The sequence below is a fragment of the Ixodes scapularis genome, unplaced genomic scaffold, assembly GCF_016920785.2.
Source record: "Ixodes scapularis isolate PalLabHiFi unplaced genomic scaffold, ASM1692078v2 PGA_scaffold9__187_contigs__length_104089568, whole genome shotgun sequence".
Classification (NCBI taxonomy): domain Eukaryota; kingdom Metazoa; phylum Arthropoda; class Arachnida; order Ixodida; family Ixodidae; genus Ixodes; species Ixodes scapularis.
The window spans coordinates 47,988,112-48,012,106 of record NW_024609884.1 but is presented as its reverse complement, the minus strand read 5'-3'; the positions used below and the strand labels follow the sequence as shown (position 1 = coordinate 48,012,106).

Sequence of the window (23,995 nt, the reverse complement as noted above, 5' to 3'; positions counted from 1 at the left end):
CCATGTGTCGAATGTGTTTTTATGACTACTAGAACCAGGTTATCGTAACAAACCATTTTTCGTTCTGTTCTTTTTTATTTTCGTTCCACAGAAAAATGTTCCGTTCTGGTTCTTCTCCGGAACGAAAAAATCGTGGTATATAACGTTTTTGACGATATGTGTTTGCATGTGAAGAAAATTCAGAACCATAATTAAAAGAAGAAAATGAAACTCTTATCTTTGTCAGAAAGTACGTAATTAAAAGCTCTAGCGAGTGTGTGCTTATTGTAGCAGTAGAAAACGGGAGAATCCCAGTGAAGGACACTGCAAGAAAGAGCGGCTCGTGGCACAGAGCATGATCTCAGAAGCAGCACGTCATCAGAGTGCTCAATGAAAAGCGAGACCTCCGTTCCATTAAATTTGAATGCTGACAATGCCTGCTGCATGCTGACCTGTGTGGCCGGTACACATCCCAATCGGAACTGTGCACTTTAATGCACAGTTCCGATTGGGTGTTCTTTTCGTTCTTCCCAAAACGTCAACACATTCGTGGCTCTTGGATTCACAAATGTGGATCCAAGAACCACGAATTTAGCATTTCGAGCAGGTATGCTATGTCCAGTGGGCCTAGCTCACTCATTAAGTGAGGGTGTGTGCCAGCCTCTTCTTTTGAGAAGCCCTTCAAGGGCATCTTCTGGTTCCTTTGGGGACGAGAAGATATTGAAATCCAGGCACTTCCCCTGGGACTGAAAACCATTCAGAAAATTTTTTGGTTTTGCTCTGGAACAAAATATTAAATACTGTTTTGATTATGATTTTGTTCTGCCCAAAAATATGGTTCTTTTTAGTTTTTCGTTTCATTCCTGCACCCTCGCTAGAACAAACATGCATTTTCTGAATCATGCAATAGAACAGGGGTGGCCAGGCCGACCCAGCCTAAGAGCCGCAAACAAAACCACAGAACTTCCAAGAGCCGCATGGAAGAGGAAAGGCAAAAAAAAAAGGGGGGGGGGGGGGGGCAAACTTTTGTCCAAAGCAATAAACGAAATTCAAACTACTTTCAATCTATCCGAGTCAAAAGCAGTCCAACTGTACGTAAGGTGGCAGTAGCACCAAGACTACCAAACCGCAACCTGTTTCGATTTAAAACATGTTCCATTTCTCTTGGGGAAGTGCTCGTATGACCGGGAGGGAGGAGGGGGAGTGGTGGTGGTGGGGGGGGGGGGATGGGGGATGTGGAAGGAGCTACGAGCCGCACTTTAACACGCGAAGAACCGCATGCGGCTCGGGAGCCACAGTTTGGTCACCCCTGCAATAGGATATGTGGCACTGGAAGGTGTAAATGGCCACTATTATGAATTTTCTGGTTAAAACATAGGAGGCTACACATAGGTCATAGCATTCGAGCGATGCGTGAGGCAAGGCACCGTAAATAAATGCAGCAGCGGCCGAAGTCGTCGACATGTCGTACACCCTCTTTTGGCCTCAAGCGCAAAAAGTTCTCGTGGGCATCCATAGCTTTAGGTGGTGCAGCATTGCTGCTCCATTTTTTTTTTTTTTTTTTTTTTTTTTTAAACACAGAATGTGGTAATGACTGGCACCTAAGGTCCCGTTCACACACTTGTGACTTTTTAGGACCGATTGTCTTAAAGCTTCTTAAAATCTCTTGCGACGAGAGAACAAGATGGGACCATCTATGCGGTGACCCTGGAACTGCATTTTACTACAGCGGAGGCTTTTGCAGTATTGGTGAGGTCAAATGTATGTACTACCTGTGAGAAATGGTTGTTTATAACATTGACAGAAATTTTTCAAGCCAAGCACGAAAGAATGATGTGCGCAAAAAATAGGAAAATGGGGACTGCCGAGCGTTTTACGGCTATTTGATAGGTGGCGCACCGTTTTCTCTTGTCGTGAGAGATTTGAAGAAGTTTCAAGGCACACGGTCCTATAAGAAGTTGCAAGCGTGTGAACGGGCCTTTAGCTGTCTGCGTTCTCGCACTGCAGTAACGGGAGCCGTCGCACGAGTACTGTGTTGACATTCTGCTGGAACTCGCGTCCTCGCCATTTGAACACACGTAACAACCGAATGCCGCCGCAAAACTGACATCCATGTGTACCCTGTGCTGGCCGCCGATGGCTATACAAAATCCTGCACTACAGTCGCCAACCGATTTCTCGGACTTTGTGGGGGCTGAAAAGTGTCCAAATAATAAAGGAGTCAGAAATATCTCCAGATTACAAAACTTGGCTTTATTGAGCCAAAGCGGGCTTTAAAAAGTCGCCAAGAGTACCTTGTGTAACGTTAGGCTTGCGAGTGATCATGTCCGCTTGCATTTGGCTCAGTGTCGTGTCCTTGCCTGACGGAGGTGCATAAAGAGGCCATGAGGTCCAAAGCATGTATCGAAACAGGGCAAAACGACGAAACCGCGAGACATCTAGGTACGAAGTTTAGAAGCTATCAACAGCTCACTCCACACTTGAAGGGGCACTCAGGCAATTGTTTTAGAGACCGCAACAAACTATATTTTCTGAATCCCCGGCATTTAGCCTTTCTGGTAGCATTTAGTATCCCGAAATTCATAACAGTTATGTTGAAATCGGCAAATGAAAATGTTGCTAAAACCAACATTCAAATATATGCCCACACTTTTCAGTGCCGTGACGTCGGTGAAGGCAGGCTTGCCAGTCGAGCAAGCAGTCTAAAAATAAACCATCTCCGAGCATTTGTTTCGTGCAGGGTACTGCAGTGAGCTTCCAAAGTATTAATTTGACACCATCAACTGTTTGTAATCAGTGGGGAACAAAATCTACAGTAAAAAAAGTGAACCCATGCCATTCACTGGCGTCACTTTTTCGTCATTGCGAGTAGGAGATTTTCAGTTTGAAAAACACGGTGAGGACTAAAATTGTAAATTCATTAACTTCGAAAAAAACAAATATTTTGACCTTATATTTAGGATACTATTTCAGCTATGTTCGTTGGTGTGTTTAGCAAATTTTCAGTGGGACCATGAAAACATTTTCGGAGTACCCCTTTAATGGATGGCAACTGGCATGGAAACAGAACAAAAAGTTGTTTGGAGATTAAAAATCGACCTAAGTAAGAAACCAACATAATGATGATGATGTGTAGCAAAAACAAAATGCATAGTTTAGCACGCCTCGAGTCACTGGATGTGCCCAAAGTACCGAATTCCATTCAGTCCGCTTACCGGAAGTCAATCCTGCAGAATCCAGTTCTGATTGGCTGGTTTAGCCCGTGGCGGAAGATATCAGTCAGCCATTTTGTGGATCGGCCCAAAACAACAAAAAAGTCTGTAAAACGTTTCCGCGTCAAAACGACTATAAGTACCGCCAACCATTGTTGTGGAAATGCGCAAGACACGTGCAAATGGCGGGTGCTCCGCTGCCATTTGCTTCCAAGGGCTGCTCGAGACACGGGCCTCGTGCACTGGTGTATTTGATTGTACTTGCAAGACAAACGAAAACACATTGAGGGGCTTTAATATGCACGGGTGTTGAGTTTTGGGCATCGATGAGTTAGGAACGAAGAAAAGGTGCGTTGATTTTCTCAAGGTTTTTTTTTTTATATCAAGTAGCTGCTAATCTGTTTTGCAAAGGAGATTGCTGGCTCGTTTGTTCGCTCCGATTGCACTGGTGCTGCGTTTCAAACTCTATGCCTCAGACACTGAGCCTAACACTCAACCTCAGTGTGTTTCGAGGCGAGAGACGAGACAGTGAGGAGCAAGTCGCGCACCGCTCGGAATGAAGGAAAGAACTTTAATGAAAACAAACCAGTGTCGCAACACGCCAGGGACGTGGATTGAAGAGCTTACACGAGAACGAACACTACACCTTACGCGCTTCGCTTCAAACGCACAGGGCAGTGCCATATTGGGGTTCGCGACTGCTGCGCTGTGGCTTGGTTGTGAAACAAAGCTTGGGAGTTCCGGTACTCTGGGATTATTCGGTGACTCTATGCGCGCCTAGTGGCTGGTTCGGCAGTGCTAAAATAGTGCTGCCAAACCTATTCAATCCATCTGAAAAATCAAGCCAAGCGAGCGGTCAATCCAGCGAAAAATTACAGATGGCAGCCTCTTCGCGGCCGCCACTCGTAACTATTTTAGTCAGAAAAATCAAACTTTCGGACTGCCAACTGTCCAAAAAATTGCTTTTTAATATCTACTATTTCAATTGGACCAGTCATGGTTCCTCGTCAATATCCGAAATAAGGAGCAAGTTCGAATTTTCGGCGTCTGAAAAATCAGTCAGGGACTGTAACTCTCTCTGTACCATGACCATTGGCCATCGATCACCTGTGATCGGTGGATTCCACGCGCTGCCAAGGTTTGAATCCACAAGATGGTGCATGTTGCACCATCTCGTGGATAGTTGAAAAACTACAGCTTCGATTTGGTTTTTGTACTTTCTCCCGAGCTGGTGAGCTATCAGAAATAGACCTCTGTGCGACGGTGGTACTTGTCAGACATGGCGTCCTGCTGACATTGGGGACTGCTATAAAAATAGCCTCATTTGCACAGTTTAGCTGATTTTGCTGCTTGTTTTTTGAATGACAGCAGCAGTGAGGACTGTGGAGGACGTTAGTTCATTTGTTTAGAGCTACAGTGACGTTTCATCTCAGAGGCGCAGAATATCGACAGGTACTCGTTGGAGAGTGTCATTCTAGCTTTCTATTCTGTCCTGAGCTGGGATACACATTTTATGTGTGCTGCGAGCCATAGAAACAACAGCAGAGAAGGAGCTAGAGCAATGCAATGAGAAACCAAGGTTTTTTTGCAAAAACTAAAGTGTTCTGGAGGACATGCACCTTCGCATGCAACAGCATCTCTGAATGACATGACGCCACGGAAGCACGCTAGCCAATCAACCAAAAAAAGGACACTATTAGCTAAAGCTCTCCAAATTACAGATGTAATAAAGGTGTGTATGGGGCACACTTCGTATATTTAGGATAAAAAGACAACAAAAAAACATAGTAAGTATGATGTAATGCAGCTTCAAATGTTTAAACTTTGTTTTCATTTTTGTACAAATTCCATGTTCGGCCTTTAAATTTGACTGACTTTTTTCAGACATTAGTATAAACCTTTTTTTTTTCTAAAATGCAGCTTATTGGCTGTATTTTGATGTCACATAATTAGCCACATGCCGACTAGTTCTTAAAATAAATAAATTTTTTGTTGATCTCTCAAAAATCGCCACCTTTCCCCATGGTATAGAAGGAGTTAAAGGGGTACTCCGCCGATTTTTGAGCTACCTCAACTAACTATATTTCCTGACTCCCCGGCCTTTGCCCTTTCTGGTATGCTATTTAGTATCGTGAAATTCATAATTGTTATTGCGAAATCGGCGAACGAAAATGATGCAAAAACAAACATTCAAATATACCCGCCCTTTTCAGGGCCGTGACGTCACTGGAAGTTTAGCTTGCCAGTCGGGCGAGCAGTCTAAAAAATAGAATATGCCAATCATTTGTTGCGTGCTGGAGTGCGGGGACTGGAGCGAGCTTCCAAAGCATTCATTTGACACCATGAAACTGCTTCGAATCAGTTGGGAACAAATTCTACAGTCCAAAGAGTGAACCCCTGCACTTCCAATGACGTCACTTTTTCATTGTTGCCAGTAGAGACTTTCAGTTTGAAAAACACGGTGAGGACCAAAATTGTAAATTCAATAACTTCGTGAAAAAAAATTATTTTGACCTAATATTTGGGATACTATTTTGGCGATGTTGTTTGGCGAGTTTAGCAAAATTTCAAGCAAATCGGGGACCATGAAGAAATCGGCGGAGTACCCCTTTAAGGCCTTTTCACAGATCACCGTTTGTCTATGTTAATGTTGGCTTTGCTTCAAACATTGCTCGAGTGGATCCGAGTCACTCCCGCAGGTCACATTACGCGATCAAACAGATAGAGCGACGCTGTACTGTTGTAGCAGACGCTAAAAGAGTGAGTTCGGGCTTTTAGTGTCCCTGTTAAGCACGCACTCTAGGCATCGTTCAGGTCAACAACCTCGTGCTTTTTACTTCGGCTTTACGCGCACCAGCATCACTAGTACAACTCAGTACAGGAACTCGTGTGTGGAACCCTCGCATCCACTGGAACCCTGCCATTGCGAGCAGGTGAGGTTTGATTACTGTGCCACCCTTCGGCAGTCAAGCAAAGCATGGTATGTGTCTTTCTCGGAGTTGCTGCTGCAACAGAAACGGTGGTGTTGCGAACGCGTCTAGCTCGCCGCTGCATCGCATTATCACATTTTTTGTTACCACTTCCTTTGCCACACTAACACAAAAAAAAGGCTATGTTTTTTTGTTGTTTTTTTTTGTGATTTTTATTTGTGCATATTTGTGGGGATGCATCTTTTCATTTCTTTCGTTATGTTTGCCTAATTTGTTTTGTTTCAAAGTTATTAGAAAGACTATTGTTAGTGTTTTTTGTTCGTGCACGTCCGCTTAGTTCTAGTAGGTAAAAGCATAAGCGGCATAAAGGTAGGAGATTCAAGCATGAATGAAGAGCGGGGGGCACCTGCACCAACTCTGTCAACAACTGAGGTCATTGAGAGAGGTGAATTTCTGCGATCATCTAAGTCTTCTTTCATTGACATGCCACTGGAGCATACTGTGCACCTTGAGCACATCAGTTCAGTTTTAGTAAAGATGGGGAAGCTGATGTATATCTGAATTTTTTCATGTCGTTGCAATTTCTATGCTGAAACAGCCATTCCATGCTGCGTAGCAAGAATTTCGACACTTGTAATAGATAGTGCACTAGCACCCCATTACTACATTTTCCAACAAACTAAAAAAACAACTCAGCCTTTTTACTTTTGTGAAGAAGACCAGCGAAGCAGTACTATAATGAGAATGAAGTAATGACTGGCCGCAAGTCGGCAAGCCAGAGTGGAAAGGCTGGAAAGCTTGCCGCCATCTATGAGCAACAGCGGCAACCAGACAACCTGCAAGCCGGTTGTCTGGTTACTGCCTTCGCTCATAGTTGGCGGTAGCTGTCTAGAGTTTTGTGTCATCATTTGTTGACTGGCGGACACGATACTGGGAAAACTAGCCTTAACATCTCCGCTGTAAAAAAGTAGGATTTGAGTAAACATAACAACTGATCACATGCTGCGGGCTAATAGAAGCGGCGGGAAGAAGCCATTGCACCCTTTACTTTGCACATATGTTAGTAGTCTTGGAGGCACTCGGACATGTGCAAAATTATGTCCTTTGTAATGAGGGAGGTGTCTCCGTGGGCAGCTGGAACCCCTTTTCCCTGCAGCTGTTTGACAAGCGTGAGGACCTTCGACAAGATCCAACCAAGTCTCTGTCAAAGGGAGCCCGACACTTTCCGCCCAATTTTGTCCGAGTCTAGATCTGCATTCTTCAGTATGACAAGTGCATTCTGATTAGGCTGCAAGCTTACTACCACGATAGCTAATTAAGCAAGACCAATGGAACCGTGCAGGAATCTTTGTCATGCAGGTGCAGCACTACGCGATAGTTATCATTCAACTTTACGTCTTCTATTTTACCTGTTGAACACTTACAACGAAGGAAATTGTAGAACGAAAATTTGTGCTCGTCCTGTGGAGTTCGTTATAAAGGTGTTTTAATGTATAGAGCCAGCAAACTGGGAGGTTGCGTGCATCCATCCAAAAGCGGCTCAATAGTGCACCCACTCTTTGGAACCCATGGGAGGTGGAAAGCACATATGATGAGGGAAGGAGCTTCGCGATTGGTGAAACATGTTCCAACAAGCCAGGTGATGTCGGCGGGGACCAGCTGCACGCATAGAGAGCAGGTTGGTGTCACCACGAAGCCCGAGCTATGCGGGTTCACCCACCCACGCCTTGCTGTGCGTGGCTTAACCCGTGTCTGAGGAAAGGGGGATCCTGGTGGTTGAGCTGAGCCCGAGGTATGTGTGGACCCTTCGGGGCCCCCCGGGTGAGGTAATATACCAATTAGGCCCCTGTTTCTCTAGTTGGGTGTCCTGGCTTGGCCCGACCAGGATGATTCAGTCAGTCACCTCTTTTACCCTCTTCTTCCTTTTTTCACTTTTCCTTCCACCTCTTTCTCTTTTTTTTTTTCTACACCCTCTTCTCTCCTTTTTCACCTTCCTAGGCATCAAGGGCCAACCTTGAGTGGAAACAGGTCGTGTCCCTGCAACCACACTTGGGTATAGTGCCTGGGCAGCACTGGTAGAGTAATTGTGTCAGCCAAGTCGTTCATGCTGTGCACATTGCCTACCCCCTTGTTGGGCTTCGTGGTGGGCGGAGCACCCGGGCACTGAACTTTCCTCCCATCTCCTGCGAGTCCGCGCATCAAATCTTTTCTTGATCGGCCTTTGAAAAGGGTCCACACCGAAGCACTTGACACAGTGAAGCAATCTTTTGAACTGCAGAAATTCTCAAAGTTTTTTGTATTGCACTCGGAGAGTAACAAGCCACTTGGCAAGCTTTCCCCCTTTTTGGTCTCCAAAGTTCTTGAGGGTGTTATTGGCACCAATTACAGTGCAAAGAAGACGGGATCCAATAATCTCCTTGTCGAAGTCAACGCAGCAGCAAAGTGATGCCCTTCTAAAACACAACATTGTCTCCGACTACAAAGTAAGCGTTAGTCCTCACTGCAAACTGAGCAGTGTTCAAGGGATCATTTCTGAGGATGACTTGCTTGACTCATCTGAGCCAGAGATAGTTGGCCTGTCTCTCTATCTAGTCAAAAAGTTATAGCTGCATGACGGATCGCTATGCGTCGTAACAGTGTGGAACGGAATACAAAACACATAATTTTGACTTTCAATTCGACCACGCTGCCGCATTGTAAAGGCAAGTTTCCTTCAGTGCTGGGTCCGACCTTATGTGCCGAACCCTCAACGGTGCTTTAAGTGCCAGCGTTTCGGCCATGGGTCATGGAACTGTCGGGGAAGAAACACTTGTGCAAAGTGCTTCAGCTAGGAGCACGTCGCAGATGTGTGCGATAATGAGCCTCAGTGTGCAAGCTGTACTGGCCACCATCCAGCATATTCCCGATCTTGTCCTCTGTGAAAAGAAGAGAAAGAAATCCCTGCATTGAAAGCTACCGAGAGCATCACCTACATTGAGGCTAAGAAGCGTTTTGCCTTTGTATCAAAAGGCTGTCATGCCCAGGCTGTGTGCAGGGGACAAGCATGGTCAGTGGTTTTGATGGGAACGCGCACGTCTCCGGATGACCTGCATCTCCCGTCATGGTCCCCCTCCAAACCCTCAAAAGCGATGCCTGTGGCATCGCCTCCGAACCGCAAGGTGGATGCTGCCTTGTCAGCATGCTGCCTTGTCAGCATCCACCCTAGAACAGGAGATTAAATCCCCTGCTTAATCGGCTGCTTCGACCTCTTGGGGCCGGGGCCTACTTCCCCATACCTCTGCTCCCCAGAGGAGGCCCGGGGAAGCGCCAAGGCAGTCGACCTTCAAGGGCCAGCTGCTGGCTGCTGCAGAGGAGTCCATGGACAAGGTTTCTTCCTCCGGTGACTCTACCCGGAGGCAGGAAGATCCCCCCTAAAAACACAGTGCTTTGTGTGTGAAAATAGATTTTAAGCCCTAAGGAACATAGCTTTGAATACACTTTTTATGTTATACTTTTGTTTTAAATGGTTGAAAGTATAGGTATTATGCAGTGGAACTGCCGTGGTCTTTTTCGTAATATTGATGATGATAACTTTTTCTCGGTGGGCTCCAACCTGTTGCCATCTGTTTACAGGAGATCCATCTTAATGAACCTCATACACAGGTACTAGACGACATCAGGTTTTAGAAAGGACCACATTTCTTGCAATAGCTCTCCTGGTGGAGTAGCTGTGGTTGTGCAGAGTGGTAGTGCCTGTGCTCCCGTCCGTCTCGCGACCCTTTAGAGGCAGTGACAGTTTGTGTTTTCCTTGACTGCCTAATCACAATTGTTTTGCTTTACCTTCCACACCTTCCACCAAACCTTCTAGTGCATTTATATGACCTGCAAGGACTTGCGGGCCAACTCCCACAGCCTTTTTTTTTTTTAATCTTAGGAGATTTTAATGCACATCACCCCATGCGAGGCAGTGCTCGGCAAGACTACCGTGGCGGAGTCATTGAACGTTTTTACTGTCATCTGGCCTTTACCTTTCAAAAAAAAGACAATCAATTTTTTTTTTTAGTGCACCTCATAATACTTTTAGTTCCATTGATCTCCATATCGTCACCCCCCGCAGGCGGCACCTCTGAAAGCAGGTGTTTGGAGAGTGGCGTCTCCATGGACCCCGAGCCCCACAGGGGGCGCCTGCTCCTTAGGTGCTAGGTGCTTGGTGAGTAGCGTCACCACGGACCCCAGCCACGTGGGCCACCATACCCGCACGCAGGGGGCACCTACTTTAGTAGGTGCTTGGTGAGTGGCGTCACTACGAACCCCGAGCCATGTGGGTTCGCCCACCCACGTCTGGCTGTGTGTGGCTTAACCCGTGTCCGGGGAAAAGGGGACCCTGGTGGTTGAGCTGAGCCCGGGGTATGTTTGGACCCTTCGGGGCCCTCCGGGCAAGGCAATACACCGCTTCGGCCCCTGCTTCTCGTAGACGGGTGTCCTGGCTTCGCCCGACCAGGATGATTCAGCCAGTCGCCTCTTCTACCCTCTTCTTCCTTCCACCTCTTACTCCTTTCTTCTACACTCTCTTCCTTCCTTTTTCAACTTCTTAGGTGGCAAGGGCCAACCTTGAGTGGAAACAGGTCCTGTCCCTGCAACCACACTAGGGTATAGTGCCCGAGCAGCACTGGTAGAGTAATTGTGTCAGCCAAGCCCATCTTGCTATGGCACATTACCTACCCCCTTGTTGGGCTCCGTGGTGGGCGGTGCACCCAGGCAATGTGTCTTTCTCCCATTTATATGGGTTCTCAAGCAAAAAAACCTTTTGATCGGGCCCCGAAAAGTGTCCGCACCGAAGCACTACGCATAGAAAAACCAACGTACACATTTTCAAAGTTCCCCAAGTTTCTTGTCATGCACTCTGAGGATGAAAAACCGCTTGGCGAGTTGTCCCCTTTCCCTTTCCTCATCTCAAAAGGTCTCGAAGGAGTGATTGGGAAGAACTACAATGCAAAAAAGATGGCATCTGGTGATCTCCTAGTGGAGATACACAGTAAGCAACAAAGTGATTCATTCTTAGCATTAAACTGCGTGACTGATTACAAAGTCACTGTCACACCTCATAGAACACTTAATACAATTCAAGGCGACCTGCTCGAGAGTACAGAAACCGAAGTAGTTGAGGGCCTTTCTACTCAGGGAGTAATTGCTGCTCGGCATATTACTTTTCGCCGCGATGGTGTTGAACGCAAGACCAAACACATCATCCTAACATTTGAGTCAACCACACATCCTGAAGTTGTGAAGGCAGGATATCTCCAGTGCCGCGTCCGCCCCTATGTGCCAAACCCTCAGCGGTGTTTTAAGTGCCAGCGGTTTGGCCATGGGTCACAGAACTGCCGAGGAAGTGACACTTGTGCCAAGTGTTCTAGCAAGGAGCACGTTGCTGATGTGTGCGAAAATGAGCCCCACTATGCTAACTGTAGCGGTAAGCACACAGCGTGCTCTCGATCTTGCCCATTATGGAAACAAGAAAAAGAAATCCTACTTTGAAGGTTACCGAAAATATTTCATAACGCTGATGCAAAGAAGCGCTTCGCCTTTATTTCCAAAGGTTCTTATGCCGAGGCCGTACGCAGGGGACCGGTACGGCCAATGGTTTTGACGGGAATGCAGACGTCTACGGACGATCTGCGCCTCTTGTCGAGGTCTCCTTCGTTCTCGGGAGCGTTGCCAGTGGCAACGCTTCCGAATCGTAAGGTGGATGCTGCCTCCTCAGCATCCACCTCAGGGCAGGGGCTGACACCCCCTGCTCCGCCTGCCACTTTGACCCCTAAGGGCCGAGGGCTACCCCCTCGCACCTCTGCTTCCCAGAGGAAGCCCGGGGAGCCGCCGAAGCAGCCGACCTCTAAGGGTCAGCTGCCGGCGGCAACAGACGAGCCCATGGATGAAAGTGGGCCCAGGTCCGAGGAGGATGCTCCCCCCTCAGGATCAGAGTCCTCTCTTTCTGTCGCCAGTGAGCCCACTTGGAGGCAGAAAGACCCTCCAAAAAAACAGAGCACGCCACATGTTAAGATAGATTTTAAACCTTAAAACCTCTCTTTTAAATCGCTTTTCGTATATATACATTTTTCCCCTCTAGATGGCAAAGTATAGTATCATGCAATGGAATTGTTGCGGCCCTTTTTTTAATATTGATGACATAAATTGTTTTCTCGATGAGCTTCGACCTGTGGCCATATGCCTGCAGGGGACTCATCTTAGGGACACGCATGCCAAAGTTTTACGCCGCCATCAAGTTTTCAGAAAGGACCGTGCATCATCTAGCAACTCGTCTGGTGGAGTGGCTGTTGTTGTCCAGAGCGGTCTAGCCTGTGCTCCAGTTCCTCTCACAACCTCGCTGGAGGTAGTGGCAGTCCGTGTTCTTCTTGACCGCCTTATTACATTGGTTTCAATCTACCTACCACCAAATATTTCACTGCATCTACAGGACCTTCAAGGACTCATTAGCCAGCTTCCCCAACCTTTTTTAATTTTAGATTTTAATGCGCACCACCCCATGTGGGGCAGTGCCCGCCAGGACTCCCATGGTGGGGTCATTGAACGATTTTTGTTATCATCTGGCCTTTGCCTTTTAAATGGAAGTGATCCAACTTTTTTTAGTGCATCTCATAATACTTTCACCTCCATAGATTTGTTTCTTTCATCACCATCCTTCCATGCTGTTCATGGAAGGTTTTAGACAATCCCTTTGGAAGTGACCATTTTCCTGTGATTTTAGAAAGTATGGCATCACTCCCTTCTCTTCGAACCAGCATCCCCAGGTGGAAGTTGGATGAGGCGGACTGGGCCTTTTTGCGTTGGAAGCGGTACTTGACTCTACCGAATTTTTATCTATGTCGCCTGAGAATGCAACTTTTGCACATTACTGACCGAATCATAAATGCAGCATCTATTTCTATACCACAAACATCGGGGAATCTTCCGAAGCGGTGCAAGCCTTGGTGGACCAAGGAGTGTTCTGCCACACGTAGGTCTCAGAACAAGGCCTGGGGCACTTTTTGTCGCTACCCAAGTACTAGGAACAAGATTGAATTTAAAAAAAGTAAAGCAAAGGCTCATTGGACAAGGAGGCAAGCTAAGAGGAGTTCGTGGATGAAGTATGTTTCCAAAGTAAACAGTTTTGTTACTTCAAAAGAGGTGTGGGACCGAATGAGACAAATTCGGGGCAATTATCTTTCCTTTAGGATACCTCTTTTACCCTCAGCTGTGCCCACATTAAAGGGCCAGGCAAATTGTCTTGCAAATTATTTTCAAGAAGTTTCTAGTTCTTCCAGTTACACTGCCCAATTTCAGAAATTCAAGGCTATGGCGGAAAAGCAGCTAATTGGTACGTCTGGATCAGATGCTCTAGAATATAACCAGCCTTTCACATTGTGTGAACTTGAGGTGGCCCTTGCAACAAAAAAGGAATCTGCACCTGGACCTGACAGAATTAAATATTAAATGTTGTGGCACTTGTCCCGTGAATCCCTAGGACATCTTTTGACTTTTTTTAACCATTTGTAGGGAGCTTCTGTTTTTCGTCAGTGCTGGAAACGTGCGCATATAATTCCCTTGCTGAAACCCGGTAAAGATTCTTCACTGCCTACGAATTATCGTCCCATTGCGCTGACCAGTTGTCTCGGGAAAACGTACGAGAGGCTGATAAATAGGCGACTAGTGCACTTATTGGAGGCTGAAAAAATTTTAGGTACGAATCAATGTGGATTTAGAATGGGTCGCTCAATTTTAGATCATCTTGTTCGCCTGGAAGCTTCCATACGTGAAGCTTTTGTACATCGACAGCACTGTGTGTCGGTATTCTTCGACCTAGAGAAGGCTTACGACACTACTTGGCGTTATGGGATTCTCAAGGACTTGCACATGTATGGCATCCGTGGCCGAATGCTGCGTTGCATACAAGATTTTTTTACTAACCAAACTTTTCAGGTTAGGTTTGGCTCCACACTCTCTGATGTTTTTCTTCAAGAAAGAGGGGTCCCCCAAGGGGGTGTATTGAGCGTTACTCTGTTTGCAGTGAAGATAAACAGCCTGGCTGCAGCGATACTACCATCTGTCTCCTATTCGTTGTATGTAGACAATGTGCAGATTTTCTTTTCTTCCTGCAACCTCTCGAGTTGCGAGCGCCAACTGTAGGTCTCTATAAATAAAATGAGTAAATAGGCCGATGAAAATGGGTCTAGATTTTCTCATGAAAAGACAGTATGCGTGCCCTTTTCACTGCGGCGTGGCCTCTCACTTGAGCCCAGTTTACAACTTAATAGTATATCTGTACCTGTAAAGCAAGAGCACAAATTTTTAGGAGTTGTTTTTGACAAGAAACTTGCGTTTTTGGCCCATATCAAGGAACTAAAGAAGAAATGTCTGCAAGCGCCTAATATCCTCAAAGTACTTTCCCACATGTCTTGGGGGTCTGACAGGCGTTGTCTCATACGATTATACAATGCTTTGGTTCGTTCCCGCCTGGACTACGGTGCAATTGTGTATGGATCAGCACGGGAATCTGTTTTAAAAATGCTAGATCCTGTTCATCATCTTGGCCTTCGACTTGCTACAGGAGCTTTTCGCACTTCGCCTATAATGAGCTTGTATGCATATGCTTATCAAATTTCTTTAGTAAAAAGGAGACATATCTTACTCTTCATTATGGATACTAAGTTAAATCTGACCCTGCACATCCCGCCTTTAGATGTGTACAGACTTCTTCTCTCTTACGACTTTTTGAAAGCAAGCCAAGCTTTGTGCGACCATTAAGCTTTCGGCTTCAAAGTATTTCAACCTCCCTGCAGCTTACAATCCCTGAGAATAGCATGATTACAAGGGTCGAGAGCATTCCTCCCTGGAGTGCCGTAAAAGTTTAATGTGACTGGTCACTGGCCAAATTTCATAAGAAATCAGTCGAACCTCTCGTGATTCAGCAGGAGTTTTTAGCATTGCTGGAGAAATATCAAGATTACATACAATTTTATACTGATGGTACCAAAACCTCTTCCTATGTAGGTTCTGCAGTGTTTTCACCGCAGTACAAGAAAGCAAGACGTATCGATAGCAGTGCAAGTATTTTTACTGCTGAGCTTTATGGTATAATGATGGCCCTTGAACATATCTTAGAGAATCATGTGATGAAAGCTATTTTGTTTCTTGACTCCCAGAGTGCCCTGCTCTGTTTGCTCCCTTACCGACACAAAAAACTGGCTTACACAACAAGTGCGTGTAAAGCTGCACCATGCTCTCCTACTTGGACTTGATATTAAACTCTGCTGGGTACCGAGCCATGTAGGAATTATCGGTAATGAAAGGGCAGATGAGCTAGCTGCCTCTATCAAGGATAAGATTAAAATATCCCTTAAACTGCCATATGAAGATTTTAAGCCAGCTTTCAGAAGAGCAATTACATACTAAGGTATGGCAGTTGGAATGGGATAGGGAAATTGACAATAAACTACACGTTATCAAACCTTGTTTGGAGGTGTGGGAGAGCTCCCATCACAAAAATCGTTTCCGTGAAGTTTTGATGTCCCGATTGAGGATTGGCCACTCGCGCTTGACACATCTGCATTTGCTTTGTGGTGAAGATGTTCCACAGTGTGAGCACTGCGGCAAAGTAGTGACTGTATTACACATCTTGTGGAGTTGCAGGCACCTACATGAACAGCGACGGGCATGTTTTCCAGAACTTTTTAGATGTCATCTCCCGTTTCACCCAGCCTTCCTTCTTGGCGATAAACCTCTAGTCCTTTTTCGACACGTTTTAGAATTCCTTGAAGTAACTGGCTACATACACCAATTGTAACTTTTATTCATAAAATATATCAGTCCCATTGTAGATATTTTAAAATGTTATAGATTATGGTCAGTGTGTAATCTTAAAATTCATAGACATAGTAATTTTTTATACCCAGAAATCATGTTTGTGTGATACACGATTCATGTTTATAGTCTTATTAGATCATCAGCTACTAGAGCTCTGTTTCTTCAACCCTTGTTTCTGCAATAGTTTATGCACTTGGCACATTTTGGCCCTGGTAGCCCTCGCGCCATAAAACTCAAATCAATCAATCATATCGTCACCTACGTTACTTGTTTTTCTTAGAAGGTTTTAGAAAATCGTTTTGGTAGCGACCAGTCATGGGCACGTTACTGGTAAAACGTAACTGTGTTATAGTTAGTTATTCAGACAAGAAAAGTAACCCAGTTACCGTTACAAAATTTAAGGAGTAACTCGTTACAATTAGTTATTTCGTTAAAGTAATTTTGTTACTTCATCGTTACAAAAAAAAAACATTAAAAAACATTCAAATGGAACCTTCGCAAAGGGGTTATGACATGAAAATTAAACGGATAAATTCTTGAAATGGAATGCTCACAGGAAGTTACGCAATTTTTAGACCTTTGGTAATTGCAATAATCAATTTACAAATTTTTATTGTTTTCATTTGGCGACCAGGCAACACTGCCCAAGTTAGTCACACCATGGTGTCCATAAACCACGTGATCATGAACGCTCTCTCATTCTAAGCGCCCCCATGATCGCCCAAGCTCTCCTCGCTGCAGTACGATCAAAACCGCTCGCGCAACTCTGCAACCTGAACGCTATTCTCGCTCTCACCCCCGGCCTCTTGACCTTCCACCCTGCACGCGCCTGCGAGATATTCCCGGACGACGGTGACAACGGAAAGTTTGTCCGTAACTCACTGTCGCTGGAGCTGTTCGCCAGCGGATTGCAGTCAAAATGAACAGCTTCCAACATCTCTTGAGAGCAATCACTCTCATCGCTGCTGCGATGAATGTCGAACACTTAGACAAGGTGAGCGATGCCATAGACGTAATCGTCGCGGATCGCATGCTTGAAAAGCGGAAGGTAAACGAGGAAGCTGAAGCTCGAGACGCCAAGAGAGCCAAGTCTGTGAGTGCATGCAAGGGGACGCCGCGCAGGAGGCTGGTAATGTTACCAGCCTCCCGCTTTGCCCGAATCTGCCCCTCTGAGGGACCCGCATATAAATCGATTTATCCTCGAAACTATCGTGCCATTTTGAAAACAATTTTATCAGGATTATAGGAACATACAATGGGTCCTAGTAGTATAGTTATCATATTTTATTTTTGGCGTGTCATAACCCCTTTGATATGTCTTTAAATTAGCATAGATTCCTTACACGACATTGTGTTGTTCACGGCAGTGAATCTGATTATTTTGAGAAACTAAGATTTTCTTAATAATTAATATTAACATGTTGATTCTTCCTATTTCAATTTTTACCATGAATAGCTCTTTGAACAAGATCATAATTTAAGGCAGTATCCAAGTAAATCCACTACATGATAAAGAATTTAAAGTCTCTTCTTTGGCAAAATTACAGGTGGCTTTAGTTTTTCAAAATTTTAACATAGCACATATCTGGTCTGTGAAGAACTTTAAAATAAGCGTGACCACCATAAGGTATACGCAAACACAACAGCACGCGTCCAGATCTCGTGTATATCCAATCATGGTGCCAGTTTACAATCGGTCAGTTCTAATTTCAGATTTTTTTTATGAGGCGAAATCGGACGGAAGCAATAAAAATGTGGAAATGTGAATTCAATAATAATATAAGTCATACCTTGCAATCAGCTTTGTAGATGTTTTCTTATGCCACTTCAATCCACTTGTCGGTCGAATCGTTTTCTACTGAGTGCCAACAATCTTTCATGAAACACGAAGCTTCCCTTGAAAACTTGGGAGAGTAATGTGTCGGCAACATTCCTCCATCAAAATAAGCACCGATTGAAGTACAAACGACCACTGCATGTAGAATTCCTAACGGCTGTTGCGATCTTTTCTCTGGCACTTCCTAACCAGATTGAACACGCTTGTGCTCCTCCATCTCACCTCTCGAAATAGAGGAGACCACCTGGTGGTGACCTTTTCCCTGTCATTTTGGAAAGTGCAGTATCACTTACTTTTCTTCAAACTTGTGTCCCCAGGTGAAAGTTGTCTAAAGCCGACTGGGCTCTATTTTCTGTGGAAGCTGTGGTCGATCCCACAGTTTTTAAAAATTGTAAATGCTGCTTCTGTGTCAGTTTCCCGAACTTCTGGTAATATTCCCAAGAAATGCAAGCCTTGGTGGAACAAGGACTGTACAACCACAATTAAAGCTCAGAATAAGGCTCGAGGAAGGTTTCGGTGGTACTCGACTGTTCAGAACAAGATCAAATTCAAACAGTGTAAAGCAAAAGCTCATTGGACACGAAAACAAGCCAAGAGGAACTCATGAGTGAAATATATGTTTTCTCCAAACAGTTTTGTTCCTGCAAAAGAGGTATGGGATTGCATTAGCAGTGATGTGATTGCTGCGCCAACTGCGCCAAGGGGCTAACCCTGCTACATTCTGCTACATTTTGCCAAAATATTAGTAATCTGCGCCAAGCCTGCGCCAAGAGACCAATTTTGGTCGCCTTTCATAACCGAAACTATATTGAGTACCGTAATGAGCACACCTAAGCTAGGTGGCGCAAGCGGCCGCCCGACACAAGGTATCCTGCATCAATCGTTCATCCAGTCCTTGCATGGTTTTTACCGCCGTCTCTCAATTTGCGCTCTCGTTGCTCTTGTCGCCTCGCATCTTTTTTTAAACTTTTTCAACAATAGACGCGGGCATCTGCGGACATCCCGACGCTAGCGTGGTGGGCACCAGTCATGCCATCATGCTGTGAAACGAAACCACGTTTTCGCGTGGCAGGAGTTACTTTGTGAGCTGAAGCACTTGCTCCTGAAAGCAACGGCTGTGGGAAAACTATTTGGTCCCTGCTTGCCAGTCACCGTGGTCGCGCCACGTTGGGTGTTGCCGTCCCCACGTCGCTGCAGATATGGCGCTTTCTAAACTTAAACGTAAGGACCGTTCTAATGTTAATCAACATTCCTGTTCTTGTTTCAATCGCCGCTACAAAAATCCGTCTAGCTCAGACTGCTGTGTTGAAGTACTAGTTGCCTAGGTTTCTCTAGGTAGGCTTTCTTTCGAGGGGGACCCCTGTACATGAAAAATCTGCTGCGAAAGAAAGTTGGTGAAGAGAAATGAGCTAAAGCAAAGAAGGCAATGTCTGCACGCTGAACCCGCACAGCGCACTTGTTTGTCTCGAGTTCAGTCGTTGCACTGTGTGTGTGTGTGTGTGTGTGCATGTGTGCGTGCGTGCGTGCATGTGTTTAGCTTGTGCTTTGCCAGCCAGTCTGCAAACACCTGCGGCTAAACTTTTTTTTTCCGTATGCTGGACAGTTACATTTTGTGTACAATTTTGGGAACCAGTTGGCGACGGAGCGGAGTGGCATGGTTTCGATCGAACAGCATCTCCTCTCGCGCGACAATTTCGCTTTGCACTGCAGTGGTCACGTGTATCAACAGTTAGAGACTGCTTCCATTGTGTCAACCTAATTGTGTGATATTTTCTACTAAGCTGGTCATTTTCAAATAAATTTTAATATGTGCATTTTGGTTCTTATTTACCTATAGCGGGCACATATATATGTCTCATTTAACTGAAGCAGTGCAAAATGTGTCATATCATGACACATTTTGGTGGTCTAAAGTGACTATAATTTGTTTATTGCGGCGAGCAAAGTTTCCTTGTTTGTCCAGCGCTTTAAACGAATATTTTTATTTTTCTAAGAATATCTGCTCCAAAAGCCACTTTTGCGGCTCCGAAGCACTGTTTTAGATGCTCCAAAACGCTGTTTTGGCTGCTCCGAAAGGTGCTCCAAAACGGCTTAGGCCAATCACATCACTGCGTTAGGAAAATTTTGGTGTACCTACCACTCCTTTAGCATTCCCCTTTTCCCTTCATCATTGCCGTCACTAAAAGACCAGGCTGAAATTCTTGCTGATCATTTTCAAGAAGTCTCCAGTTCCTCAAACTACACTGTTAAATTTTAAAAAAAGTTCAGTTCCTTTGCAGAAAAACAGCCAATTGATTTCTCTGGAAATGATACTGGTTACAATTGGCCGTTCACAATGTATGAGCTTGAAATAGCCCTTGCAGTAAGGAAGCACTCAGCACCTGGTCCAGATGGGATTCATTGTGAACTGCTGAGGCACTTGTCGGTTGAATCCTTGGTACTTTTGTTGTCTTTCTTTAGTCATTTGTGGGAAGCTTCTTGCTTTCCACAGTGCTGGAAGCGAGTCCACATCATTCCCATCGTGAAGTTTGGCAAAGACTCTTCCCTACCAGAAAGTTATTGGCCTATTGCACTGACTAGTTGTATAGGAAAAACTTATGAAAGGCTCGTAAACAAAAGGCTAGTACAGTTGGACCTCGTTATAACAAACTAGCATCGCAGCAGAAATTTTGTTCGCTATATGCAATATTCGTTATAAAAGTATGTACACACAAAAAATTGTTGCGAACATTCCTGCAATCGAGCTCGTGCAAGAACGCGCACAGCACTAAGATATAAAAACTAATTATCGCGGACCACGAGATCCTTACCTATCACTAAACAGCATTGAAAAAATAGATCGTAACATGATGATATCAATTTGCAACACAAGAACCGACGTTAGCTGGATCCATTATTTCATTTATTTGAAGGTAGACGCAATTTCGGGCTGGTTCCTCTTCACCTGGACAAGCTATCGCGGACCACGAGATCCTTACCTGTCACTAAGTAGCATTAAAAAAATAGATCGGAACATGAGGATATCAATTTGCAACACGAGAAACGACGTTAGCAGGATCCGTTATTTCATTTATTTGAAGAAAGACGGGATTTTGGGTTGGTGGCCTCATCACCTGGAGCCACTGCGCTGAAGCCAATTGCTGCTCGCTCTGAAATCATCATGCTCTAACAGACACACCAGACTGATTGATTTCGTTTGAAGAAGCTGACGAGACACTGGCAGACTTCGCGCCCTTACGTTATTAACCCATTCGCTACCAAAGCCGGCGAATCAGCGGGTGTGGCATCAGGGGCCATATTGCCAAAGCCGGCGATTCGCCGGGCTGCATGAATCTCTGTTTTAAAGAGCCATTCATAGATGACACGCTAAGTAGATTTGGGGTAGTGAATGTAGTTAGATACATTGCCAACAGATGGTGAGAGTCGTTCTGTTCACCTTGTTTGATCTTGTTCTTTTCTGTGTTGTCTTGCCCGCTCAACCGCTGCCTGTTTGGAGGAGACGGCAGCGTCCAGTGTATAGTGAGGACTTTCTGACGATGAAATCATGGATATCTTTTTCGACAGCGGTGATGACGGGACGTCTGGTGAGGATAGTGAGTTTTCGGAGCCTTCTGTCAACGACGGGAGCGATTCCGACAGCAGTTCTGAGTCCGAATCACGACAAGATAGCACTGGTTGTGCGATGTCTAAGCGACTGAGGATGGAGTTTTTCAAGATTGTTTTTTCAAACGAGGAAGAATCTGTGAGGGCCCAGTGATTTTTAGGCTTGAACGAACCACTTAAGCATGTAAATAAACATGTTTTCTTGTTTTCTGTACTGAGTTTTACCGTAAGAGCTTATTATACAACAAAACATACAGCACGGACTGCCCGGCAGCGTGGGACGCAAGTGGTAGCCAATGGGTTAAACCATGAGAACAGAGCCTCCTCCGCATCCGGGTCGAGGCAAGGCCTAAGACTCTTTCGGTCAATCTTGACGGTGTTGTTTTGCATAGCAGACTTCGATCTTCTTCCTTGTACTTAGGATGCTAGATATTGTGCTTGGTGCAAGCTCAAAGTCCGCAGGGATGTCTTTTTTTTTTCTTTCGACCGCTGTGCACCGCCCTTACAACCTTCATGTTTTTCTCCAGAGAGACGACTTTCCACTTCGTCGCCATTGGCTTTAGTCGGCACTGATTCATGATGCCTGGCAGAAAGGCTAGCAGTGGCGCCCCCGCCATTATCCACTCAGTTCAGAGGTGGCGCTACCTCCCGAAACATGCATTTTCGCACATTGAGTAATCTAAAAAGTTTCAGAATTTTTCGTTTTGAAATTACTTCTTTGATGGTATTTTGTGACGCAAGAAAAGCAGGAATCGCTTTGCTATAACCGATAGCACATCAGATGTTTCGGTTTCGCTATATAACTAGGACTCCCATCCAAATAAAGCCTGATCAACCAAACTTTGTGATTAGTTTGCTATATCCGGTAACACGCTGTATCAGTGTTCGTTGGAAAGAGGTTCAACTGTATACGTTCTAGAGCACAAAGAAAATTTTTGATACAAAACTGGTTCTAGGGTCGAGTGACCACTTCAAGAACGTGGTCACTCGACCCTAGATAACCTTGTCCAGTTGGAGACTTTCATGCATGAGGCTTTTGTGAACTGGCAGCATTGCATTTCTGTCTTTTTTGATTTACAGAAGGCATACGATACAACATGACGGTACGGAATACTTCAGGACCTGTAGAGGTGCGGTGTGCGTGGTCGCATGCTGCGTTTTATAAGGGACTTCTTGACGGACCTATTTTTTAGGTCCGCTTGGGATCCACGCTCTCGGATGTTTTTACACAGGAAAATGTTGTTGCACAGGGAGGCGTTTTGGGTGTTACCTTGTATGCGATAAAGGTAACAGCCTCGCTGCAGTGATACCAGCATCGGTTTTTTATTAATTGTATGTAGACAATGTCCAGATCGCTTTCTCCTCATGCATCTTGTTAATCTGTGAGTGCCAATTGCAGCTGGCAGTAAATAGGAGGAGTAATGGGGCTGATCAAGATGGTTTCCGGTTTGTACCAGAAAAAACTGTGTGTCTGCCTTTTTGACTCTGTCGTGGGACGTCACTAGATCCCAGCTTGCTGTTGAATAACACTGACATAACTGTTAGGCATGAACACAAGTTCTTGGGGGTTATTTTTGATAAGAAGCTTACTTTTCAGACCCATCTGAAGGAACTGAAGTGAAAGCGTTTTAAATCTGTTAATGATCTCAAGGTACTTGCACGCGCATGTCCTGGGGTTCTGACAGGAGGTGGCTCCTGCGACTCTACAACTCGCTGGTTCATTTCCGTCTCGACTATGGTGCGGTTGTATATGGCTCGGCATGACTGTTATATTTAAAAATGCTAGATCCTGTCCATCACCATGGGTTTCGACTTGCCACGGGTGCCTTCCGAACGTCGCCTGCCCTGAGTTTGTATGCAGAGACGTACCAAATGCCACTAGAAAAACTAAGATAGTTCCTCAGCCTATGCTATAGTTAGTAAAATCTGACCCTGAACATGCATCCTTCCGCTGTTTGCAGGCTTCTCCTTTTTTTTGTCTTTTTAAGAACAAGCCAAGTATAGTACGGCTTTTAAGCCTCCACATTGAAAGCATGTCTGCATCCCTGCAGCTTGAACTTCCTGAACGTAGCTTGATGACGAGAGCTTGAAACGTTGCTCCTTGGAAGGCAGTGCACTATACCTGTGACTGGTCACTGGCCAAATACAAAAAGCGATCTGTTGTGCCACTAGTTCTTCAGCAAGAGTTTATGACCTTGCAAGCTAAGTATAAGGACTATGCACAGTTCTTCACTGATGGTGCATAAACTCCACACTTTGTTGGTTTGGCTGCATATTCAGTGCACTTTGTGAACACTAGACGGCTTTCTCTGTTCCCAGCATTTTTACTGCAGAGCTTTATGGTGTGCTCATGGCTATGGAATATATATTTGGCAACAATATCAGGAAATCTATTTTGTTTGTGGACTCCCAGAGTGCTATCATCTGTCTCTGTTTCCTGAAATGATTCTAAGAACTGGCTTATGCAACAAGTATGTGTAGAGTTAAACCTAGCTGTCCAAATGCGTTACAATATCAAGCTGTGCTAGGTACCAAGCGATGTGGGAATTTTAGGTAATGAAAAGGCGGATCGGCTATTAGTCTATGTTGAGGATGCT

At 45.1% G+C, this 23,995-nt stretch overlaps 1 protein-coding gene across 1 annotated transcript in view; it reads left to right on the top strand.

Moving 5' to 3' along the window:
• Positions 1 to 23,995, top strand: part of LOC8040104 (LIM and SH3 domain protein Lasp) — a 42,761-nt gene that overhangs the window by 12,109 nt on the left and 6,657 nt on the right. The gene's annotated exons all lie outside the window — the stretch shown is intronic.